The sequence below is a fragment of the Gracilinanus agilis genome, chromosome 2 (genome assembly GCF_016433145.1).
Source record: "Gracilinanus agilis isolate LMUSP501 chromosome 2, AgileGrace, whole genome shotgun sequence".
Classification (NCBI taxonomy): domain Eukaryota; kingdom Metazoa; phylum Chordata; class Mammalia; order Didelphimorphia; family Didelphidae; genus Gracilinanus; species Gracilinanus agilis.
The window spans coordinates 173764944-173792895 of NC_058131.1; positions in this window are offsets into that span (position 1 = coordinate 173764944).

The window sequence follows — 27952 nt, forward strand, 5'->3', positions numbered from 1 at the left end:
AAGCACTTTACAAATATTTTATCAGTTAATCACTGCCATCATCCAACTTAAAATCTCCATTAACTCTTGCCTAAACTACTGTCTTAACTGCCAAAGTGGTATCTATGAGTCAGTGAAACTAGTTTGATTGGGTTGGTCCCAGCCCTAAGACACCTGTAAGCTAAGGCTTACCAGACCTGGAAACCGGATGCAACTCTCCCTACCCTCAAATCCACTTGCTTGTTATGGCTAAGTTAAGAGTTAAGCTTCTGGGTTCCCTGATCCCCCTTCTTCTTTCCTTATTGGGCAATTCAGATTATACCTTCATCTCAGTGATCCAGACCACCCATTTGCCTCATCCCACTGATGACAGGTGAGTCTCTTATTAGTACTGTAGCAGTTTTGTTTTATTTTTTTAAAAAACCCACAACTTTATAAAAATCTTATCCCTGAGTAGCTTTGAGCCATCAACCCAAATACCCATCTCACAGTACATCAAGGTACCATGAGTATACTGTCCATGAAATTTTGTGTCAATGGGAGCTTCACACTTCTACTATTCCTTTGTAGTATCCATTCTCATGTCACTTTGAGTAGTAATTAAAGCTGCTTAACCACCATCCCATTACTTTTTTTTTTACTACTATATTTTAATGCCCCTACTGTTTGTTGTTCTTCATCCAAAAAAGTCCTTCCCTTTTTGCCTTATAGCATCCCTGCCTCCAGTCTCTCTAATGGATATGGGAGTAGGAGATCATACCACATATGTATCATGGGACTGGAAGAGGAACTTTGTGACAAAGGGAAAGAGTTTCAAAAGACTGATAGAATGAAGCCCAGCACCTCCAATGTCAGTACCCTGGAGATAAGTTCACATCATCCCACCTTCATTATATACCTACATGAATAACAGAACTGAATATAGAAGAGTTCTTGGAGTCCTCATTCTAACCCTGTCTTCTTTTATTTAATATATAATTCATAATAAACTTCTTTTCCTGGACTTCATGTCCATATCAGATACCCAGTAAATAGAAATGGCATCAGGAGGCCATTATCTTCATTAAAGATGAACCCCAAAGTAATAACATTAAATAATAACTGAAAGCTTGAAGGTAGAAGAAGGAACAGAAAAGCTACAAAGGCAAACACAAAAATATTATTTTTTTCATTATGTAAGAGTGAAATAATGCTCTTTCCTATTGATGACCCTAAAAATGATAAACACTTAAAGCACTGTATTCTTAGGAGCAAGAAGGAAGATCCTTAGATATTCCTCAGTCTAGGATCATCAGTTTATCAAGGAGAGAATTAGAGCCCAGAGAAAAGAGGGGATTTGTGTAAGGTTGCACAATTAGGCCAAAGTGGAATTGAAGAGATGTTCTTTTCATCCAAATTTGAAGATTCTGAGTCTTATGTGAAGTGCTCCAGGGAGTACATCTATTGAGGGAAAGTATTACCTAAGGAATAAATAGAAAGCTGAGGGAAGAAGATTATTAGCACAACCCTTTCAATTATAGACAAGGAAACTAGTACCTAGAAAAATTAGATAACTTGTCTAAGATCACACAGTGGCAGAGCCAGAGACTAGAAACCAAGTATCTCAGGACTAATGTTCTTTCCACTGATCCCAATTTCCTACATTTTTTTTGCATTCAGTGTTCTTTGTTTAAGTGTGTTAAGATGGCATTTGAGTCAATCATTAATATTTACTAAGAAAAAACTTTAATCATGTACAGAATTTACTTGTGGAGAACATTTTATTCTGTAACAGGGACAAAGGAAGCATTAATGATGTGTGTATGTATAAATATATGTATGTGTATATACATAGACACATATGTAATATGCAGAAGCAATAGGATTTGATGGAGGAAGACTGGGTTCAAAGGTTGACTCAAGGTTGGGTCGCCAGTCACTTTGGTTCTTTAAAGTTGGCAGTATTCTGAGTTTCTCAACCATACAGCAAAGCCAGGAAAACTCTGGTTTGCAAAGATGGCTTCTTATATCAGGATGTCCCTTGGCCACAGCAACCTTATTAAGATTATATTCTAAGGATCGATAAAATGAGGTTTAGAGAGGCTAAGGTGATACTCTGTCAAGGCCTGGCTTGCCTCTGACTCCAGACCCATCATTCTTTTTACTATTATATTATGTTACCTCCACTATTTTGATTCGATGCATCTAGCTTTTTCCAAGGCATTTAGCCACTGCTTCTATGCATTAAGGAGTGTGTGTGTGTATGTGTGTGTGTGTGTGTGTGTGTGTGTGTGTGTGTGTGTGTGTGTGCAAATGTGTGCATGGCTCTCTTTAGACAATGTCAGTAATTGGAAATGATTTTACCCCAGCAGCAAATGCTGAGCAAGAATCTGAAAGGGAATTAATCCGTGCCTTGCCAGCATGGATGTGGTCTCAGAGGGCCAGGATTATCTGGGCTAGTTTAGCAGCTAGTTCCATTACAGTGCATTATACATGACTGGACGTCTCTGAGGGCCTGAGAAGCACTGCTAAGGCATTCAAGAGACATCAGACCGAAGACATGTATAGGAGAAGGTAGGGAGAGATGGTAGGTATTTTTTATTGTGTTAAAGCTTAGGCAATTAAAAATGACAGAGCTAATCTGTTGTAAGGATCAACCATGGCATTTGGTTATTTTTATGCATTCAAGGATGGCAGCCTGGCCCCTTAGCTGCCTTCTGTCACAGAGGGGACAGGCAGCAAGATCTTTTTTTTTTCTTGAAGAAAAAAAATGTGTATGCATATATGTATGTGTGTATGTATGTATGTGTCCCCAAGTTGGGCTCCTCAGCCTCTTACTGTCTGAGCAAGCAAGTCTTTGATAAAGGAGATGGAGAACTTAAAATGACTCTGAGACCACAGCTAGAAGATCAAACTGTCCTTCAATGCCATCTCCCTGACAAGTGTTGAGAGAAGACTTTATACAAATCTGAATTTCCATAATTTAAAGTGTGTGTGGGGGAATAACTGTGCAAAAAACTTGAATAAAGAAGTCCATGAGTTAGAACCTCATAAGAAGTTAGTTTGAAATTTGGGAGGAAGGGTAATAGCTTGTATTTATATGACTTTTTCAATTTACTAACTTAAAGATAGCAAGCTAGAGGAAATATCCCATTTTTGCATATGATAAAATGGATGGCTCAGAGAAATTAAACAAATTGTCCATAATCATCCGAACAAGTACCACACCTAGGTCTTTCTTAATCTGAAGACCAGTTGTCTCTGTCATGCCATGTTTCCTTGGGAATACAATATAATAAAAAGAGTGCAGAGGACTTCAATTCTAAAACTAACTTTTCTGTGACCTAGAATAATCTTTTTGTCTCTTCTAAGACTCATTTTCCTCATCTGCCAAATGGGAGCATTGTCCTGCATCTCCTTTGAGGTCTCTTTTAATTCTGTCATCCCTTGATTCTAAGGTTCTGTGAACCACACTGGCTGAACTTGGCCCAGAAGATTAATGTTTAGTTATAGCATGTCTACAAAACAAAGGAAAGAGAACAAAAAATATAAATCCCAGAGGGCAACCTCCCACTACCACCAATAGTACCATCATCTCTTCCCATTCCCTCCTAAGCATGTGATCTGTAGTGATAATAGGGAGGAGCTCACTCAAGGCTCAAATGCAGGGCTGGAAGAACACACAAAATTACTGACAAGCCAAATTAGAGTTATATATAGCATCTTACTGGGTCCAAAGGGCTTTACAAAATAATGAGTTGGATACTGAGAATACAGAGATGGAGGAGGCACATTTATCTGGCATTCTGGACTCAGCAGTAGCTAATAGCTTTGAATATTTAAGCATGCATTGTTGGAAAGGTAAAAAAGAAAAAAAACTCAGCAAGAATTATATCTCCTGATATCTCAGTATTTTTTTTAAATGTCAAGAATCTTTTACATTTTCATGGATCGATATTTAAGTTAGTCAGCAAGTATTTACTGAAAGCCCAATGCTAAATAGGCAAGTTACAGAACTAGTTATAAAAGAGACACAGAGAGATGTGATATCTTTAATCCTCAGAGAGATTATAGATTGGCTAGGAACATGCAGCACAACTAGTCAGTATAAGCATAGCACCTAAATAAGAAGTGTACCTCTAGAAATAGTAGAAAAAAACCACTACTAACTAGTATATAGGTTATATAGCAGTTTCTGCTCTGCAAAGAGATTCACATTCATTAGATCATTCCAAACAAAGGATACTGCTGTAAGAACATTATACTTCCCATTTTCCAACTGAAGAAACTGAGCTGGAGAGAGAAATCTCCTACTAGAGGGTCATAGAACCAAGATTTAAACCTAGGTTTTCTAATTCCAAACCAGAGTTCATTCCACTATGTCCCAGATTCCCTATATTATATGAAGCCTACAAGTCTGCCATTTTTCTCTACTTTATATTTGCTGTTTATAAACAGCACCTCCATCTCACAAGTCATCTGAACCTGGCATTTCAGAGATTTTTTACTTTCCCTTCTTCATTTGAATAAATATTTTCCATTATGTAGCCCATTATGTACCAGACGCTATGCTGGATGCCATGGATATAAATACAAAAATGAATAAATCCCTGTGTCTAAGGAAACAATATTCTAATCACCATCACCCTTGATTTCTAAACAATTGCCAAGTTCTATCAGTTCCATTGGGCAGCTAGATGCCACATTAGATAGAGTTCCAGACCTGGAATCCTGAAGAACTGTGTTCAAATCTGTCTTCAGACAGTTAATACCTAAGTGACCCTGGATAAGTCACTTTGCCTCAGTTTTCTCATGTGTAAGATGAACTGGAGAAGGAAATGGCAAACCACTCCAGTATCTAACTCTCCCCCCCCCCCACCAAAAATGAAGTCATGGAGAGATGGACACAGTTGAAAAAAAAATAAATTCTAACTTATCAATGTCTCTTATATATCTGTCTTCTGTTTTCACGACAGCTACCCCAACTCTTGTAATGCAAGATTGCTAACAGAAGCCTTTTTGCTTCTGCAATTTCAAACTGTCACAGAGAGGCAGTTGGAGGTCTTAGAATCTTCAGAAAGTCAGATGGAGCCTGAGGCTATAAATAGGGCTGAAGTCCAACTGAGGCGGCTTTTGCCTTCTGACTCTTGCTTTGCCTGGGAGCTTCTGCTTTTTGGGCTTGGGCTTAGCCTGTTGGCTTCAGCATTGGCCTGGGCTTATTTTGTCTTGGGGAAATTTGGACCTATCTAATTTCTCTGGACCTCTCCCTTATCTCTCTATTACATCCCTGCTATTTCCCTGAAGATCCCTTTGGGCCCTGGGGGGAAGGGTAGCTTGGTGATTGGACATTGTGGGTTTAGATTCTGTAGGCAAGTGGGGTATCCTAAAGAAGTTAACCCCAATTTAGTGATTTGATAAATATTTTACTTCAAAGACAGTCAAACCTTCCTGCCTGGGAGAGCCAGACTCTCTCAGTCTAAACTTCTCCTGTGACCCATCCCCCACCATCCAGCCTTCTCCCTAGCAGCAGTTAGAAAACCTAAAAACCCCTTTCCCTCTGATTATTCCTGACTTTAATAAATCCCCTTTGTTACCTATACAAGTCTCTGGTGAATCATTGTATCGAAGATTAAGGCAAGGGCTAAAGAGGGAAGGAATTATTTTCTTTTTATTTCTTGAGGGAACTGTAAGCATCCATCTTGGCAGGAAGTACCTACCGGAGACTTCCTGCATTCATCAGTTTCACTGGTAGGGAGGAGCCCTCTTGTCTCATCCCTCAAGGGTCTTAGAAATTAACAAAAGAAGTCCTCCAGCCAGATATAAAACATTTCTGACTGGCCCAATCCCCCGTTAGCTTAGAGATACCTTCCCTGATTGAAGAACCTCAGCCTATTTCCTCAGTATTTTCTGTCTCTAGCCTCAGTGAATAAGTCTGTTTAAGCTGCCCTCCTGTATACTTTCTGTCATTCCCTTACCTTCCTATATACCACCTCTTTCATCCCTTTCCTACACTCAGCTATCTCCTTCATTCCCCTTCCAATTCACCTCATCACCTTTTATCCCTCCTTACTACTCAAATTGCCAGAGACCTGCCTTGTATTACCAACTTTTTAAAAAAATTTAAACATTTATTAATATTCATTTTTAACATGGTTACATGATTCATGCTCCTACTTTCCCCTTCACCCTCCTCACTCCCCCCACCCATGGCCGATGCACATTTCCACTGGTTTTGTCATGTGTCCTTGATCAAGACCTATTTCCAAATTGTTGGTAGTTGCATTGGTGTGGTAGTTTTGAGTCCACATCCTCAATCATGTCCACCCCGACCCATCCATTCAAGCAGTTGTTTTTCTTATGTTTCCTCTCCTGCAGTCCTTCCTCTGAATGTGGGTAGCATTCTTTACCATAAATCCCTCAAAATTGTCCTGGGTCATTGTATTGCTGCTGGTACCAAAGTCCATTACATTCGATTTTACCACAGTATATCAGTCTCTGTGTACAATGTTCTTCTGGCTCTGTTCCTTTCGCTCTGCATTATTACCAACTTTTTGATAACACTCTAAAACAGATTCTCATTATTTCTCACACTTGGACAATGATAATAATCTCCTAAATAGTAACCCTACCTACAGATTTAGCCTTCTCTAGTCTAGAGCTCATACATCTAATCTTATCACCACCATTAAGAAACTTTAAGTGGCTTCTCATTGAATTTAGTGAGATAAAAACACAAACTACTCAATGCTGGCACTCAAGGCTATTCATACATGTGACTCCTGATGGCCTTTCCACTATCCTTTTCTTCATTCATTCTTTGCTCTACTCCATGTCAAACAGGACTGCTAGCCTATCTCTGGTTCCATCCTATCATCTGCTTTCACATTGATGGAGGCTGTTTCCTAGCACTGGGATATATTCCCCTTCCATTTCTCCCATTATCTCCAAATGGAATCCTCCCCTTTAATCAAGGGTACATGTCAGAGTACTATACACCTAGACCTGAAAGACACCTTACAGATATATAGTCCAATACCCATTTAAAAACAAGTAATTTGAGAGCCAAGAAGTTAAATAATGTCCTAAAGGTTACTCCAAAGTAAGCATCAGAAATAGGTTTTGAACTTACATTCTCTGACTTTATAAGCAAGCTCTCTTTTCATTATGCCATATAGGTGCTTTCTTTACCTGCGACCTCTGATTCTCTTATATAGAAATTATTTCCTATCCCAAACATCTATTTACCTCTCTTTTGAACTCTCTTATATGAGAATCATATGAAAAAGAGCAATATAATCTAGAAGCCTTAGAGTCAGAAAGACCTAGATTAAAGTCCTGTTTCTGACACATATTGGTTGTGTGAACCTCATTGTCTTGGACAACTCTGAATGGATCACTTAAAAATCTTCATCACTATTACAGTAGCCTCTCAGTGAATAGAGAGATGGAACTGAAGTCAGGAAGACTCCTCTTCCTCTGCCCTCAGATATTTACTCTCTATGTTACCTGAGCAAGTCACTTAACCCTGTTTCCCTCAGCTTCCTCATCTGTAAAATGAACTGAAGAAGAAAATGGCGAACCATTCCAGTATCTTTGCCAAGAAAACCCCAAATAGGATCATGAAAAGTTGACTGAAAAATAGCTACACAATAACATTTTGGTAAAGATGTGCACTGGCATAATTTGAGAGATTTTCTCCAAGGAAATGTCCCTGTACAAATGAAATAAGAGGCACTGTCCATGAAGAAATCGCATTTTAATTTACATTGTAGTTATCTTTATATATACCTCTAATTCCCTGTCTACTGTATTATAAGTTCTTTGAGTAACAGATCCTTTTTTATAGTTCACTTGTGACACAAAGGGCATAAGTAAACTTTTCAGGGAGATATTCTCATTTCTCAGGTCTTGGCTCATAGCTCCATTAGAAAACCTCCATGAAAGCACATGCATAACCTTTAGTATATGGCAGCTGGCGTCTCACTTGCTACCAAGCAGTTCATGGTATATTATGTAAATTTATGTAAATCCCCTAAATTTATGTAAATATCCCATCATCCATAGTATTGAATATAAGGGCTTTACAAGCCTTGGCACTTTCCCACAAGTCCTATGTTGTCTGACTCTTCTCTGGATGCTCTCTGCCATTCACTGGATAGTCAGGGGAAAGTGATATCACTTCGCTTTCCCACTCTTTTTCTCTCTCTTCTTTCCCCAAAGCTTACTGACACTATTCATGGTTCTATATTACATGGAAAAGATGTTTCTCAGGTGATTTCAAAGAGGCTCTATACTGTCTTCTAATTATTTGGTAAATCTTCCCAAGAAAATATGAAGGCAAAATCTCCAGTCTTTCTCTTCTTTTCCTATATCATCAGTCATTAAACATTTATTAAGTGACTACTTTGTGGCTGTTGAGGGGGATGAAGGGAGGATAGGTAGGAAGGTAGAAGGAAGGAGAGAGGAAGGTAGAGGAAGGGAAAGGAAGGTAGCATCCCCAGCCCCCTTCGGGGAAAATTAACCAGAGCCATTCAGGGGCTCAAATAAAAGGTCTGAGAGCAACTTTAGGGTTTAGAATAGCTGGGTTTTATTTGAATTAAAAAAGAGAAGGTCTAGGAAAAACTAGGAGGTAGATAGAAAGGGGAAAAGGCACCGAGAGAGTGCTCAGGATCTGAGAGCCTCCGGCTCCAGAGCAGACCCTCCAGGGTAGAGAGAGTCAACCAAACTCCAGGGTAGAGAGAGAAAAGGCACCAAATTTTCTCTTTTATACTTTCTCTGACACCTCCCACAAAGGAAGTAGGAGTTGTCAGGGGAAGTTGTAGCAGAGAGAGTCCTGGGAGTTGTAGTCTCCCAGGGCTTATGATAATTCTAAATGACACATGGCAGACATTGTGCTAAATTATAGGAATACAATAAGTAGCAAAATACAGCTCCTGCCCCTCAAGGAGCTTACAATCTAATGGGAGAGACAGCAAGCATATTTGTCACAAATGTATTTGTTTTTACTAACAAGCTGTAAGATAGACAGTTGGTTGAATGATGAACTTTAAATTTGAAAAGGAACAAAATGATATCACTGTGATATCTTTTGACTCCAGAATAAATTGGAGTTTAGTGAGGCAGAGCTGCACCAAGTTGTAAGCCTCACTCTCTCTTCTAGAGTCATCAGAATCCAATCACAAGACAAAAGTCAAGATGCCTAGCGATGGCTCAGGGTGCAGTGGATGAACATGGCTTCTTCTATGTCTTACCAGGCTCTGAGCTAGTGATGGTGAACCTTTTGGAGACTGAGTGCCCGTTCCTATCCCTACCCCAACCCCAGGACTCAGTGCCATGCATGGTCCCCCCAAGACACACAGTGCCATGCCCCACCCCCCACCTCATCCCCAGACCCCCTCTTTACCCCAGACAGGGGAGGGGAGGAAGCACTCCCATTGAGCTGCTAAGAGGAGGGGCAGGTGATGTGAAAAAAATGTCAGCAGGCATAGTGGAGAGAGGGAAGATAGCAGCTCACATCAAGTCTCTCTGCCTTTCTAGTACAAACTCTGGTTGGGGGTGTGTGTGTTAAGGGCAGGATGGTGCATGCCCACAGAGAGTACTCTACATGCCATCTTTAGCATCCACGTCATAGGTTCACCATCACGGCTCTAAGCACTTTGCAGCACCTGCTTTCACCAACTTCATAGATGATTTAACAAATTAATCTGCCCTTCTATGTAGGGAAATCTTTGCAAGCATGGGGTAGATACTCCCCCTCCCAACTCACCAATAGGTTTGAAGCTTGACCATTACTCTCAACCAGGGTTAGCCTACCTGCTAAGGCCATTTACCAGGGTGTGAATGTTATACATCCTATAGTTTCTTGGAGCCACAGTTGAGAGACAGCAGGTGAGCATTAAAGAAAGAAAGTGGCCCTGAAAATGGCACAAGCCCTTACTCCAAAGGCACTAGTATTCCCTGAATACCCTGTACAGAATAAATAAGGAAAAATCTAAAAAGTGAAGGCACTGGAATTAAGAGAGTTTGGGAGAAGAAATAAGGCAGAACAGTAGATAGAACACTAGTCCTGGAGTAGGAAGGACCTCAGTTTACATATGTCCTGAGACACTTTCTAGGTATATGATCCTGGGTAAATCAATTAACCCCAATTGCCTAGCTATTGCTGCTCTTCTATCTTAGAATTAATACTAAGATAAAAGGTAAGAGTTTTAAAAGGGGGAGAGAGTTGTGAATGGCTTCCTGAACTACATAGGATTTTAGTTGAGATGTAGAGAAAGTCAGGGAAGCTAATTGGTAGAGATGATGAGGGAGAGTATTTTAGGCACAGAGGACAATTATAAAGAATACCCAGGAGGTGAGAGATGGGGGAATTTTCTTTATAGAACACCCAGGAGACTAGTGTTTCTGGATTAAATAATGTGTGGAGGAATAAGAGAAAAGAAAAGTATAAAGTTAGGCAGGAACTAGATTATGAAGGGCTTTGAATACCCAGGAGAGGATTGAGATTTTGATCTTGGTTAGAGGGGGCAATATTGATCAGCATCCTGAAAAGGTGCCCGAGAAGGAGCAGTTTGATAAATAGAAAACTAGGAGAAAGTGGTATCCTGAAAACCTAGAGAAAAGAAAAGAGAGTGACCAACACTGTCAAAGGCTGCAGAAAGGTCATAAAAAATGGATTTTGAAAAAAGTATGTAGGATTTGGCAATTATGAGTTCACTGGTAACTTTGAAGAGAGAGAGAGACATTTCTGTGGAATGGTGAAGTTGAAAGCCAGATTATGAGATATTAAGAAGAGAGTTAGAAGGGATGAATGGAAGCACCTATTGTATATGTCCCTCTTAAGAAGTTTAGCCACAAAGGACAAAAGAGATATAGGACAATACTTAGCAGTGTCCATTAATTTCTCGCCATAGCACCTTCTTCCTCAACTTGCTCATATATTAGTCCCTCTAGAGGAAAAAAAGAGTGATCCAGAATTGTAAGCTTTGCAATACTGTGGTGCAGTCGAGTTGTTTAATCACATCTATTTAACTTCCTCATCTTGCTAGAGACCCATTGCCTAAATGAATTTCCTGGTATATATACCCCTTCTCTGCACTAAGATGTTGTATCAAAAGATATATACTTCTCCCTCTCTTTTTTTTTTAGCTCTAAGACACATAGTTATAGACAACAATATAGAAAAATTCCCCATTTTAAAAATCTTTCTCTTTTTCTTTGCCTCTATGTGTCTCTCTCTTTCCCTATCTGTTACTCTATCTCTTTTTTCTCTATCTTTTGTCTCTGTCTCCTTCCTTCTTTTACCTCTTTTCCTTTCTTCTCTGAATAAAGCACGCCCTACCCAATTTTCTCCTTCCAGCTATATATGCAGTCTAGCAAAGGCTGAGATTAATAATGTTTAGGAAGATAAAGTGCTTAAGCAAAAGTAAGCACACATATTTCCTCATCACACCCACAAATAGAGAAAAGCCTTCAGACTTCCATATGGAAGATCAAAAGGGAAAAAGCAACATAAACTTACTACCCTGGTTCAGGGTTGCAACACAGCTTCTGCCTTAACTCTCCTTATGTCTGATCCATCCAAAGAGCTTTGCTGCTAGATGTCTGGTCACACATCCATTCTTCATCTCTATTAGGATCTGAACTCCTTCTGGGTCTTTTCCCTTTCCTCAGACTCCCACAACCTGACTCATTTGGCATCTGTCATCTCTACCATCTCTAGTGTCAAAGTCAGATTCAATTTTGAACTAGGGCACTTCTGAACTCTTTTAGGAGCAGGAATCCTTCCCTAAGAACTTGCAGAAACTTCTCAGTACTCTTCTCAAAGGACCTCAGCTTTGAGGTCAATCATGTCCAAAGCAGGGAGTAAATGAATAAGGTACTCACAGGTAGCTAATGTCCTTTTAGAGTTAAAATTCTTTCAATAGCTTCCTGCTTCACATCTGGATCTTCTTAGTGAGAAACCAGTGAAGGACTTCTGATAACACTTTAAGGTACATTTCTCATATCTTCAGCTCCACAGGTAGGACATAACTAGATAATGGAAATACATTCAATGATCCCAAACAGCACAGAAATGAAGGATTTGATAGTCTGCTTGTTTCTTTGTTTAATTCTAATGCTTTCTTGTTGGTTCATGCAAATACCAACAGCAAAAAGGTACAGAGGTAATTTATGCCCTGGGAGATAGTTCATTGTCTCTGCTAGCTATTCAAATACTTTCCTGGATTTTTTTACATGCAGTTAAGCTTATAAAGATATAGAGTGCAATCTTTTATCTGCCTTACAAGGTACAAATGCAGAATGATCAGGACACACCCTTTTATCCTCCCCTCAGCTAAAATTTTGCTATCTCCAGCAAATCAACTGGGGGACACTGGGGCATATTTATCCACAGTCTAAAATTCTGAATAGTTCTCTAGTGTGACCCATATTCAGAGTACATTTCACCACAGTATATGCATATCCATACAAGCTAATATGCATAATCACCAAAACAAAGCAATGCAATAATGACATCTGTAGGTCTACATAATAGCAGAATATGCATAAACAGAAGCATATATGCAAATAGAGAAACTGCAAAATTATGCATAGCTACTAGGCAAATGTATCAATGGAACACAAATATACAGTAATTACCACATGCATCAATAAACATATGCAATTAGACACAAGGCATATCTTACATAGTAAACACAAGTATTGTCATCTTGCTAGATGTATAACCACATCTCTAGTTTTACTCATGGGAACATTATAAATTATAGGGGCAGCTGGGTGACTGAACCCTAGGTCTAGGGTCAGGAGACCTGAGTTTAAATCTGGTCTTGTCTTATTAGTATGATCTTAGGCGAGTCATTTAACTTCTATTTTTTTTTTTTAATTTTTTCTATTAAGTCTCTTTTTTTCTCATCAGTAAAATAAAGAGGATAGTAGCACTTACCTCCCAGGGTTCTTTTGTGGACCAAATGAAATAATAATTGTAAATTGCTTAGTTATCTAAATATATGGCACATGTTAAGTGCTAACTATTATGATTATTATTATGTTCATGACATAGAATGACTATACATAGTTCTACTATGACCTATTGATTTACCTACCTATATTCACTCATACATAAGAAAAAAACAAAACAACTATACTTTGAAAAGAGAAAAAAATTGTTGGCTGAGAGTAGAGAAGATAGTGCTCTGAAAATGAAAGAGTACTTGACTTAGAGTCAGGAGACAGGTTTGAATCTTAACTCTGATCAATGTATGAGTCTGGGCAAGTAGTTTCTCCTTTTTGAGGCTCAGTTGGGTCATATGTAAAAAGGAGGCATTAATACTTGTGCTACCTATCACACAGACATATTGTTAGGAAATCAATAATTTTTTTTCCAATTTTAAAATACTACAAAATCTGAGTCACTATTATTTTTCTTTTTTTTAAACCTTTATCTTCTGTGTTAAAGCAAATCAATACTAAGTATTGGTTCCAAGGCAGAAGAGTAATAAGGGCTAGGCAATTGGAGTTAAGTGACTTGCACAGAGATTACATAGTAAGGAAAAATCTGAGGCCAAATTTCAACCCAAGACCTCCCCTCTCTTGGCCTGGCTCTCAATCCACTAAGCCACCTTGCCGCCCCCACTATTATTTTTCACAAAGGTGATAACCCTTGAACTGAGAAGTGAAAGAATTCCAAAATCCAAGAATAAGAAGATGTCATATAGAGCTGACTTCTGCATTCATTGATCATTATTCTTTCTATTAAGAATACTGTAATCATTTGATGTTCTTTTCTATTCCATTATTGTGATCATCATAAAAATTATCTTAGATTCATTCTGGATCATAAAAGTATTTCTAAAGTTTCACCAAATTCTTTATATTTGTTATTTCTCCATACAAAATATTTCATTATATTTCTATACCAAAATTTTTTACTTCTATCATTTCCACTTTCTCACTGTCTTCTATTGACTGATTTCCTACTCTCTACAAACAAATTCATCCTTAAAGAACCCTTATTACATCTGCTTATTCTTGCATTGATCATGCTTCTCCTCTCTCTTTCATGCATAAACTCCTTGAGCATGTGGTCTGCCAAGATTGTCTCCATTTCCATTCTTCTCAGTCTCTTCTTAACTTTGTACAATATTTCTGGGCTCATTCAACTGAAACTATTTTTCCCAAAAGTTACTAATGATCTCTTTATTGTGAAATCTAATGGCACTTTCTTAATTCTCAGCTCTCTTGTCCTTTGAAGTCTGAAACTGTTTCTCCTAGGCTTTCATGACACTACACTTCTCCAGTCCTGTTCCTATCTGACCTCTCCTTCTTAGTCACCTTTGCTAGATATTTAGCTAGGTTTTCTCTATGAATTGTGGATATCTCTGAAGATTCTGTCCTAGATCCTCTTCTCTTCTCCATCTGTACTATTTTGCCTGATGTTCTCATCAGTTTACATGCTGCTTATCATCTAAGTGATATCATTATTATCATCAATTATCATCTTAATGCTTATGATTTGAAAATTTATTTGTCTAACCCCAAATTTTCTCCAATTGCCTATTGGATATAAAAAACTGGACACCACATAGACAACTTAAATTCAAATGTCCAAAATGGAACTCCTTATTTTTTTCCCCAAATCTTTTCCTCCTCTTAAATTTCTTTTTCTGGATGAAGAGACCACCACTGTCTGAGTCACCTAGGCTCACATTATTTATCATTCTCAATTCATCATTCTCTCTCACCCCCAAAATATGCATTTGCTAGAACCTGTGGATTTTATCTTTGCAACATCATTCATATATTCCCCCTTCCCTCCTCTGAAATGCCACTACCTTGATCAGGTCCTTAAAATTTCACATTTGACCTATTAGAATAGCATTTTTGTTGGTCTTCTTGCCTCACAACATTCCCCTCTCTAGTCCACCTTAAAAATCAGCTAGCAAGAGGATCTTCCTAAAAGTCTGACCATATCTCAAGCTTTTCAAATCCTACATAATATGGCCTACTCTTACCATTTCAATCTTCTTACCTCTTCTCTCCTTCCTTCCACATACTCTGATCCAGGGAAAGTGGACCTCTTACTCTTACATAAGACCTACCATTTTCTAACTCCAGGCAAATTTACTGTCTGTCTCCCACATTTAAAATTCTCCCTCCTTTAATCTCCATTTCCCATCTTCCCTGATTTCCTTAAACTCCTACTTTCTACAAGAAACACTTCCTGGTAGCCCTTAATACTAGTTTCTTCCTTCTGTGATTATCTCTAATTTATTCTGCATAGATCTTATTGGTACATAATTATTTGAAAATTGTCCCCTCCATTAGAGAGTGTAGGAAGGAACTTTTGTATGTGTGTGTGTGTGTGTGTGTCCTCAGCTTTTAGCACTATGCATGGAGCTACATATTTCATAAGTGTTTATTTATTTATTAATTTGAGAGAGCTATATCATTTCCTCAATTCTTGAAGCAAAAAATGTCCATATAAACTGTCTATATTGGTTTGAATCCTTCCTTTCTCTCCATGTTTGATTTGGGTACATCTTGTTCCACTAATAAGGGGACTGCCAGATTTTTCCTCACTAAGCTGGTATTTCTTTAACTTTGGTATACATAAACATTGAAAGATGGAAACGTTTAGAATGAAAGGACCTTAGTAAGATAAGAACAGGGGCTCTGAAGGATGGGAACAAGTGTGTAAATGACTGAATTAAACTGAGTATAGTATGTCACGATGGAATATCTTCTGTAGTTTGAAACAGATTATGAGTCATTTTAATTATCAGGATATTCCTCCTACTCCATGCACTAATATGTTGATTTGTGGAAACTTAAGAATGGGTAACAAAGACACAGATATTCTTAGAGAAAATTTGTCAGCCATAGAGTCATAAATTTTGGACAGGAAGGATTTAAAGGCCATCTAGTCTGACAATCTCTTTTAAAATGAGGAAACTCAAGGCCAAAGTTAAGTGACTTGCATGAGGATATAAATATTTGTCAGCATGATTTGGATCCAAGTTTTCTGACTCCAAAGTGCATATGCTTCTCACTGTATAACAGTGCTTATTTCTGTGTAGTGATATCTTTGGTTTATTAGACCATCTCTGTATACCAAAGAATTTTCTGACTCAAAGGTCCATTCAGCTGCTTATCTCTCTCTCTTAAGTGAAATTTCAAAAGAAGAAAATATGTCTTTTCTGAGATAGTATGGTATGATGGAAAGAATACTGGCTCAAAATTTAAGAAATTTGAGTTTAAAGATAACTTCCTATACTTATTAACTTAAAGCTAGGTTAAAATTAAAATAGGAGTTATTCTATTTGTGAAGGCCCTTATACTCTTTTCTTTCAGAATGCCAAGGACTTTTTCTTGATAGTCTCACTTCAATTCTAGCTTATACTATTGCTTCTTTTAAAGCCTAAGTCTCTCAACATCCAGTTTGGCCGAGTAATAATAATAAAGCACTTGACACAACATAAATGTTATCTAGTAGTAGTAGGAGGAGTAAGAGTAATAACCACAATAGCTAGCATTTATATAGTACCCTTAGGTTTGTAAAGGACTTCACACTTCATCTCATTAAATCATCACAAGGACTTTAGTAGATAGGTCCTGTTATTTTCATTTTCCTATTATTATCCTTGAATATCCTTAGACTCCTCTCCTCTTTGATTTGAAAGATAGAGGTTGGAGTACCATATTACTCCCAAAGCCTTCCTTTGAAGAGAGAAGAAATTAGGCCTTTGAGTTCATTCCACTCCTGTCTTCTGCCCTGACTATTTTTTTCAACTCCATAGAACAAAATCCTCCCCAACCTCCTGTCTCCATGCCAAGTACTCTCTGGTGTCTCCACTCCCCTGTTTCTCTACCTCTTTTTGTATATTGTTTCCTCCCCGTTAGATCATAAGCTCCTTGACAGCGGAAAATGTCTTTTTTTTATTATTATTAATTGTAGCATAGTGTCTGGCACATAGAATGCCCTTAAACATGTTTATTGTATTGTATTTTAAAGATGAGAAAACTGAGGCAGATAGAGATTAAGTGATTTGCCCAGGGTCACAGAGATAATAGGTAAATGAAGCTAGATTCAAACTCAGTAGGGAAGATGTCAATCACTTTTACTACTTCATGAAAACAGTACTTCTTTAGCATTTTTTTAATTCAAGTGGCTTCTTCTATTATCACTAATAATGATAGCTACAATTTATATAGTACTTTAGTGTTTGAAAAGCATTTCACATGTCATTGCATTCAATCTTTAGAGCAACTTTAGAAAGTAGATGCTATTATTGTCCTCTATTTTGCAGATGAAAAATCTGAGGTAGAGGCATGTGAAGTTATTTGCCTAACATCACATAGTCAAACAATTCCTGAATCAAAATTAAAGCTCATGTCTAATCGACTCAAAATCTAGCCCTCTATTCATTGTACTGCTCTTACCCTACCCCGTTGCTCCAAGCTACAAATATTTATAGCATGGAAAAATGAAATCTATGTGGTTACTCTGCCCTTTTCTCCTTCATCTTGTCGTAACAAGCAGTCCTCTGATTTTGTCTAGCCAGCTGAGGAGGAGGGAAAGAGAGAGGAAAGGAAGGTATGCTTCCCTCTGACTACAGCCACCCCTCATTCAAGAATCCCAGGGTTATAGAAACTCAAAACATCCATCTCACTCTCCCCAAATATGTGAAATGGAAAAAAAAATCAATGCTGATTCCACCCAGCCTGAAAACAAAGTCAGAGCAAATTAGAGCAGAGTCAGTATGCATATCTGTGGAAAGCTTGAAGGAAAAGTGACTGAAATCCAGCTATGTTGACCAAATCTCTATCCCAGCAGCTATTTGGGACATGGACTGAAATCAATGTATATAAACTCCCCAACATGGAAAAATGCTGTGGTTGTTTTCTAGCACTGAGATTCATCAAGTTGAAAGAGAGAGAAAGTAAGTGGCAAAGGAGCATGAGAGGGAAAGGGCATCAAAAAAGTTAAGAGGAAGAAAATTCAATTAAAAACCTAGAACATAGGCAATTAAGTCAAGTGAAAATGTATACAAATTAGAAGGGAGAATGAGTATCAAAAAACACAATTAGAAACTAAAAAAAATATTTTAAGAAAAAGGAAATAGAAACAAGCTGTTAAAACCCAAAACCCTGTGGATTCCCAATAGAACAAAAACCATTGTACGAGATAGTTTAAAAAAGAGAAATAATCTTGAGAGATTTTAGAAGGGGAAAATGGTAAAATTTATGGCTGCACAATTGAAATAACTAGCAGACAAGGAAACTTAAAACCAGTGGCAAGTCTTTCTGAAGATGTGAAGAAGGAAAAGAGAACAGTGTATGAGGAATATATATACACAAATATATATATATATATATATATATATATATATATCATATTTGGAAAGAGAAACAAATAGTAACAATGTTAATGTAATTTAAGTAAAAATCATTGATTTTGAGGACAGGATGCACAGACACAACTTAAGGATCATAGATCTCCCAAAAGTATATGACAAATTGAAAACGTTGAATGCTGTAATGCATGAAATATGTGAAAATTTTGCAGAATTTCTGAATAAAGAAATCAAAGAAGTAAACAAAACATTACACAGATCACCAACAGAAATATGGGGATGAGGAACATTTGATTATAGTAAAAAGTGGAAAGAGTAGTTTTACATGTATCTTGTTAATTATTCCCGAATCTACACACAAAAGTACTAAGATCAAGAATTTTTTTCTTAATTAATTTCTCCTTTGTTGTTTGACTCAACTTCTTTATCCCCAAATCATAGAATATTCAAACTATAAATAATTTTAGAAGTTATGTGTTCATAGAGTCTTTCAAATGCAAAGAGAGACATAAGAAGGATATAGTCTAAGACATATGTGAAAAAGAATCTCTAAATTATATCCAGCAAATGCTCATCCAAGCCTTGCTAAACAATCTTTGGTGAGATTCCACTTATACAACACAGATCTAATTCCATTTTGAAAATTTCTCTTTTTGTGAGGAAGTTCTTCTTTATTCCAATTGTAAATCTGCCTATCTACAACTCCAGCCATTCTCTTCCTGGCTATACAGAATAAGTTTCTTGTCCCTTTAATACCCTTTCAGACACTTAAAGATAGCTATCATGCATCTATGAGAAATTTTTTCTTTTCCAGGCCCCATACATTGGTGATATGGTTGTAGTTTGCCAATATCCAAGTCCCTTTATTTGAAGATAAAGACACTGAGGTCAAGAATTGAAAATAGTTGCCCAAAGTTATAGGATTAAGAAGAGGAATTGATGAAGACTCATTTTCTATCTGCCCAATACTGCGTGAGTTGAATCAAACCTTGTTTTCTCATTGAATGTAGATGGAGATGTTTGCTCTTATAAACAAACTTTTCAAATAGTGAACTTTAGAATGTTCCTACAAACTTCAACTTCCAGGGTTCATCAAACTCTGGCAGAGGCTTGTCATAAAAAAGAAGGAAAATCACCAATTGACAAATGGTCAAAGTACATGAATAGGCAGTTTTCACATGATGAAATCAAAACTATCAATAAGCACATGAAAAAGTGTTCTAAATCTCTCCTGATTAAAGAAATTTAAATTAAAACAACTCTGAGGTACCACTTTACACTTATCAGACTGATCAATATGGAAGAAAAGGGAAGTGATAAATGTTGGAGGGGATGTGGCAAAATTGGGACACTAATACGCTGCTGGTGGAGTTGTGAATCGGTACAACCATTCTAGAGGGCAACTTGGAGCTAAGAACAAAGGGTTCTTTAAAAATGCTTGTCCTTTAACCCAGCCATACCACTGCTGGGTTTGTACCCCCAAAGAGATAATAAGGATAAAGATGTGTACAAAAATATTTATAGCTGGGCTCATTGTGGTGGCAAAAATTTGGAAAATAAGAGAGTCTCCATCAATAGGGGAATGGCTGAACAAATTGTGGTATCTGATGGTGATAGAATATTATTGCGCTGAAAGGAATAATCAACTGGAAGAATTCCATGTGAACTAGAAAGACCTCCAGGAATTGAGGCAGAGTGAAAGGAGCAAAACCAGGAGAAAACTATACACAGGGACTGATACACTGTGGCATAATCAAATGTAATGGACTTCTCTACAAGCAGCAATGCAGTGATCCAGGACCATCCAGAGGAACCTATGAGAAAGAATGCTATCCACATCCAGAAAAAAAAATGTGAGAAGAAAAACATATGATTGATCATGTAGATTGATTGGGATATGATTAGGGTTTTGATGTTAAAAGACTGCTCCACTGCAAATATGAATAACATGGAAATGGGTTTTGAACAATGATACACGTATAATCCAGTGGAATTGCTTGTCAGCTCTGGGACAGGGGAGTAAAGAGGGGTTGGGGAATCATGAATCATGTAACGATGGGAAAATATTCTAAAAATTTTTTAATATTTTTTTAAAAAGAAAAGAAAAAAAGTAGGAAAAGCTCAGAAGGTTTTACAGAAGTTGTATTTATCAGCCTTGATTTGCCAAAATCATTGTCCCTTTTCATTTCCTTTGTATCTAAAATCTTGGGCAATTTTCATCACAGTCTATCACATAGATATAGGAAGAAAATCTTCCAGGTAAACATGCTTTCTAGAAGTACAACACAGTTCCACAAAGAGGTGGTAAACAATTTCTCCTTTGTAAAAACAATGAGTTCTGCCTCCCTAATTTAGGGATTATTTTAAGCACATTATTCTAGAGATTCTATATTACTCTAATATATTGAATATAGGAAGCCTTGGGGTCAAGGTAGAATTTTTTTTTTGTAGGCAACAGGGGTTAAGTGACTTGCCCAGGGTCACACAGCTGGGAAGTGTCTGAAGTCAGATTTGAACCTAGGACCTCACATCTTTAGGCCTGGCTCTCAATCCACTGAGCTATCCAGCAGCCTCCTCAAGGTAGAATTTGATGCTGATCTTAGAACTCTTGGAAACAATTGTTTCTTTCTTGCTTCATGCAGATAAATTGCTTTGTTTCAATTCTAATGACATCATCCTTAAGAGTAGCAGTGACTGGCCTTGGCAACTGTGCTTTATAAATGCTTTTCTTGTTTTTTCTTACTCTATTCATGGATCTGACCTAACTCAGTTCTGTTATTTTCCCTTGAAAACTTCCTAGACATTCTTACTCTGGGCTCCACCTCTGACCTAAAACTCAAAAATGATATATCCTGAGGCACACAGCACAAGGCAAGATTTGAATTCCAATCTTTTTAACTCAAAACTCTACTGTATAGTTTTGTAAGTCTAAGGTAACAAAAGTAATTAATGACCTCAGGCCTAATGTGGGAGGTGGTGAGAGTTCATGGAGCCATCTAAAATGAATTCAGGAGAGGTGATTGTTAAATGTTCCGTGTAAGCATTTAACCCAAGGAATCAGTAACTGCACCAAATCAGGACGTGATTTATTATTTTATTGTTTGTTTAGACTTAAGAAAACAATAGAATGAATATTAATAATGACATTTAAACCTAAAAATGCACCACACATAAACAAAAAGCTGCTTTTTTAAACATTCCTCAGCACGACCCTGACCAGGTCTACTGACATCCAGTCAATTATTTGTCTTGTTTTTCCCATTATTTCCCATTGCCTCTCATTCTCTCATTTGAAAGAAGGGACAAAGATCACATTTCCACATTAGAGTTTAAAAGATTCATTAGACACTATTAGATGCACAGAAGACATTTTATGACATGTCATGAATGCATCTAGCAGCACGGAATCAGATAAATTTGCTTTGCATCCTTATACTTTCTTACATATTTCCAGGTCCCTTGATTTCATCTGGACAGGTACAACTTCCAGTCATGAGGGCAACACCATCTCTCAGTAGATAAATCTTCATGTTTAGCTAGGACTAAAGAAAAAAGGCAGACAGACAGAAAGAAAAAGCCCATCCACTCGTAGTCAGTTTTCTGGTTATGAAATTCTCAGTTATTTATACTGGTTCTCAGAATATCCCCACACTTGACTTTGTGACTCAACAGGCACTATCAGAGATTGTTATCTGCTTGGAATCTGCTGCCTTTGAAAATAAGGCATCATCAGAAGAGGATTTCAGTAGAAATGTTCAAGTGTTTATTTTTCTTTTGTCTTCATTAATAAATCATGTAGTCTTAAGTTGTTTTTTTAAAGGAGGAGAGGAATTCATGAAACAAATTCTAGCTTTGTGGAGATGTCAATGTAAACATGTTGGTGCTCTTCATTTGTGACTTGTTTTTACATTTCTTAGATTTTTTTCTATCTTCTATCTTTCTAGGAACCCAAAGTTGTCTAGGCATGTTTGGTTTGTGGGTTTATGTAAATTACTGATGTCAGGTGAATAGAATGTAATTTTGCTCAACAAAGAGAGCTTAGACCATCTTCTGAGAGCTGTGGAATCGATTTTTCATGGATTTTATTGTTTTTTTTTCTCAATATGTCCTCTGCTTATGTTCCCTTACCCTAAATTAAGACATATATCCTCCTGCCCTTACCTCTACCATGGTTGCATTTTTTCACTACAAACTGTCTTTGATTATCTCTTTGAATTTCAGGTTCCAATGTCTACTGAGTATTCCAAAAATCATAGTGGTTTGTGGAAGGGGAGGGAGAAATGACCAAACAAGTCTGAAGGTATTTCAAAACACAGCACATGTTGGAGTTCATTTATAATGTCTAAACAACTGTCTCTCTAGAGGTCTAAGGAGCCTTGGGGAAATAGAGACAAACAACACTTTAGAAAGAGTATTGTCAGGGCTATAAAAAGAATGCTGTCTTCAACATAGTTTTCTCTCAGGTGTGGTGCTTAGAGCTTTGCAGTAGGGGAACAAAATTAAAAGGGAAATGAAATCACTTTTATCCATCAATGAAAAGAAATAACTGAACTTAACATCTAATTAATAGGAAAAATTAATTTTATTTTTTCTCCAAGTACTCAAGTTACTAGCTACTGGCTTCATTCATGAATATTCTATTGCTAACCCACCATTTTTAGGGGTATGTGTTTTGGTCATGTTGTTATTTTTTATTCTAATAGGCATGATATGCTTATTTTGATTCATTCACATCTCTTCCCTTCCATTTAATAGCATATATCTTTTAAAAATTGAGACTATTTTTAGCCACAAAATTGATCATAAATGGTTGGTCTATGTTTAGATTATTCGCATATTCTCATTAATACCAACTGAGACACTCACTTAAAGGAAAGTAGGAGCATGGTAGAGCTAAGAAACTGATATTCAACATAGGGGAAATGAGGTATAATTTTCTAAATATACAAGACTAGTTCATGTTCAGAACTTTGAAAATTCAGAACAAGGTACTTTTTTGTGGTTCTTTTAATAACTTAGCAATATCAATGTAGCTCTCATATCATCCATCTACTGTTAAGGGCAACCAAAGTGTTACACTGGTTTTCTAGTCTATTGAAAAGGTTTCCAAACTTTTTTGATTATCAAAAAAGAATTTTTAAGCATGTAACAGCAATATGTCATAGATTTATATAGTTGGAAGGACTTCAGAGGTCATCTTGTCCAAACTCTTTGAGTTAACCGAGGCCCTAGGTAACATAAATAGTTACTCTCAGAAATAGCATTTGAATCAAATTCCATTACTCTAGATCAGCGATGGACAAACTTTTTAAAGAGGGGGCCAAAGGAAAGGAAATGCTCATCTGTCAGGCTGTTTCCAAGGCAACTCTTTCCAGTTTCATTGTATTGTATTTGTCAGATTAGGAATAATGTAGCACCACCAGATAGAACATTTCAGGGGGCTGCATCAGGCTCACCGGCTATAGTTTGCCCATCACTGCTCTAGACCTAGTGAGATTTCTCTTGTACCTCATGTTATTTTTATCTAAAATATATGCACATATAGCATATATGTACTACCGTATCAATGTTATATTACTATATAATTAAAAATTTAATTTTTTAATTTAATGAAAAATTTCCACATGAGTTTTCCAAAGTTATATGATCCAAATTGTCCTTCCCTTCTTCCCTTCCCCCTCCCAGAGCTGGCAAACAATTCAATCTGGGTTTTACATGTTTCCGTATTACTCATTTTTATAAATGAATAATCTTATATAACCACAACCTCAAAATATATACCTAAACAAGTGATAAATCATCTGTTTTCACCTGCATTTCTACTCCATCAATTCTTTCTCTGGAGGTGGATAGCATTCTTTGTCCTAAGTCCCTCAAAATTGTACTGGATCATCATACTGCTATTAGTACCAAAGTCTATCACATTTGGTTGTCCCACAATATTTCTGTTAATTTGTACAAGGTTTCTTATTTCACTCTAGTACTATAGATAAGCCTTACACTGGGGAAACCACCTTTGTGATCATGTAACCACCCCTGCAAGAGTAAATATTAAAAGATGAAAATTTTTTAAATAAAAATAATTTATTTTATTTGACTTATTATTTGACAAAACATTTTTGTTATCCTTAAAATAGTAATAATATTTTAGTGTTATCAATATAATTAACTATATTTTATTAATTTGTAAAATCTGATTAACCTTCTGTAATACAGGATTCTGAATATGTAGTTCAAAGTTCAGTTTATTTTACTATTTAGTTTCAGTGGCTATCATTGCTGAAAGGACAAAGCATTGTAGGTTATAATCAGTGAAACCCACAAAATGTCATCTTTAAAGGAAATAAGATGATTTGTGGTTGGAAAAGTATTATTTTACTTTACATCTGATTATACTCAGAAGTTTTTCTCATTAAAAAAAGTCATAGTTTTAAAAAACAAAATGTCCTTAGTTCCTGGAAGTACTATGTCCTACAATAGATTTTTCTGGATTCTCAAATGTTAGAATTCTGATTCTAACCTCCCAAAAGAGTTATTAGATAGATAGATAGATAGATAGATAGATAGATAGATAGATAGATAGATAGATAGATAGATAGATAGAAATATAGATTAAGGATAGATATTGATAAATATATACAGATATATGTTTATTTATCTATTATTTGCATTATATATATATATTCTACATGTACATTATAATAGATAATGTGCTACTTTCCCCCAATAGAATATAAATTCTTTGCAGACAGCATAGTTTTCCTTTTGTTTTTGTAACCACACTACCTTCTATTGTATATGTGCTTAATAAATTCTGGTTGAATTGTATCAGGGTAAATGTCTGACTTATATATCCTTTCACTGTTACACACAGCTCTTCTTTGCATTCATATGAGAAAGAAGTGGAAGGAAAATACAATCAATTTTCACATAGTCCTATGAGAAACCCCACCAACAGAGTCTCAAATAAACAAAACAATCTTGGTCTGAAATCTGTTCCACTTTGTACATTTCCTGAATTTTACACCTTTCAGTCTATCAGTGTAAATGATTATCCCTCTATCATGCCTTGCCCTCTAAACACAAAATCTTTCTATTCCCACTAAAACCAGTAAACAACAGCATTTACGACCACAGGATAATTCTGTGTCACTTAGAAAGCCTCAACTTTTTTGAGTAAGTCTATTGGATTGGGTGGAGTTTGAATGTAATAGTTTTTTTCTTTTCCTTTGTTTGTTAGTTAGTTTGTTTGTTTCTTCCTTTCTTTTCTTTCATATTCCCAGCATTTAAAACACTTTAAAGCCTTAAGAAAAGTTTCAATCTAATCTAATTTTAGAGGAAAGAAGAAATTGAGATAATTGACATGGAAAAGACTAAGACAGAAGAATCCTCAGTGATCAAAGGAAATGTGAGACCAGGGAAAAAATGCCAATTATGTTCTAGCTCACATTCAGAATTTTCTCTACAGTCTCCTCAAATATGAAACAAAATGAGAAAGAAACACACAATTGTTTAGTACTTTGCTACAGGAAATCATCCCAACTAATTTATTATCTTACGACCTTTGGGAGCCTGACTCCCAGGTCAGCCCTGGCAGCCACTCCTTATGGTTTCTGCTCCTGATCCAGGTTGTTGAACTGGGGAGGTACGAGTGGAAATGAGAACAAAGGAAAAGAGGATGATCTTAAGGATAGGACCCAAAGCAGGAGTTAATTAGAAGTAGTGGTAAAACTGGCAACCCAGGTTGCCAGAATTAGATATCTCTATAGTAAAAAAGGCAGGCATTCTACCTGAGAGCTAGGGAATGTGTTTAATTTCACTGAGTTACTGAGAAAATATATTCTCTTAAATTCTATTTCTTTTAGGTTTTGTAGCCACTTGGAAAAGTATAAAGGACTAATATGAACCTTGATCATCTGACATGCAAAAGTGAGAGTGTCACTGCTGATCCATATATTAAATATTAGTAAGGCTTTATGTATGTATGTATGTATATATATATATATATCCAAAATCAATAGAAATAGAAAATCTAAATAATTATTTTATACCTCTAAGACTCATCTTGTACTCTGCTCTAGAGTTATTCAACAAACCAGAAAAAGTCTTCAGGAATTGGAGTGGATAAGATTCATTAAAGACAGGAACAGCTACTGTAAAAATAGAAAGGCATGGGAGAATTTTTTCTATGGAGGGAGAGCCCACGACTATGAAAACACAGATTCATCTAAGGAAGTGAATGCTCAACTATGAAGAACATCTAACCATTGTCTAAGAACATTTAAAATATTCCTTTCAGTCTCTAATTTCCATTAAAATTCACATCATTACCTACTAGCTGCAAGAAAACAGCCATTCTATTCTAAATTATTCTGGAAGATTTCAAAATGTGGCAAAGGAGAGCAAATGCCTTCCAAAAACTGAATGAAAAGTAGTTGCTCACAATACAGGCTTATGCAAGTTGGAGTTCCAAAGTCTGAAAACTTTAACTTAACATTTGGAGGAAGGAAAATGTAAATATCCTTATAAGAGCTTTAACTGCTAAGGAGCTAAGAGAATTCTGTGATAGAGAATTTCCAAAACAAAGAAATTCGAGACTTCATTTTCAAACTAGAAAAGATGGTACAGTTAACGGTTTTCACTTTTGTTTTCCAGTATCCTATTTGTGAACGAAGCTTTTTAGCAACAGCCTTTTCTAAGTGTCTGTAATGTGAAAAACATTATGTGTTCCCACTCTGATCATCTGGAAATAGCTGAAATGAGTATCAGCAAACTTTACAAAGCCGTTCATCTTTAGATGCAGAACAAGACTAAATAATTTTAGCCTAAATAGCAAATGTTGTTTACTCATACTGCCAAGTCCTAGTTGAAAAAAAAAGGGTGGACAGGTTTGTATCATATCTACATATGACAATATAACTAATATATATATTTGATTATTAAATTCTCTAAAAAATATTCAATCCAAAATGTTTACATTGCAAAAATTAAATATAAATACTGAGAATCAATTATTTGAGCCAAACATATTTAATTAGTAAATTACAATGTCAGAATGCAGGCTAGTTCCAGCTCAGCCAAACACTCAGAACTCATATGTCAACTAATATATATATAGAGAGATTATATAGACCCTCGCCCTTTTAAAAGGGAGTTGTCTTCTGAATATTTCTTCTCAGAAGGGACAACCAGAGTTTTTAGCTTTTACAAGGTCTCCTTCAAGAAGATCAGATCTTTTTCTTGTTTCTGTTCTATGAAGAAGTCATCCATTCCATATATGATAACAGCCAAAGTCACTCTTATAGCTTTAAAGCCAACTGAAATATCATAATGTCTAGACACATTTCCAGGATGCTGGGAGCATGTACACAACACCTCTTGGAAAGGATGTTTTTGCCATGCACTTTGAGGGATTTTCTTTGTTTTATTTTTCTCACAACATAATTATTGATTATTAATTGTCATCCATAAATAATCAACTAATAATTAGGGTTATTCTTTTACTTTTAATTTTACCATGATCATAATTTATCATTGTAATATTGGGTATCTAATAAAATTACATGCAAATGATATAAGCCAAAAAATTAATAAAGCAATTGATACAGTCTAAGTGAAGGGTTATTTTTATTATATAT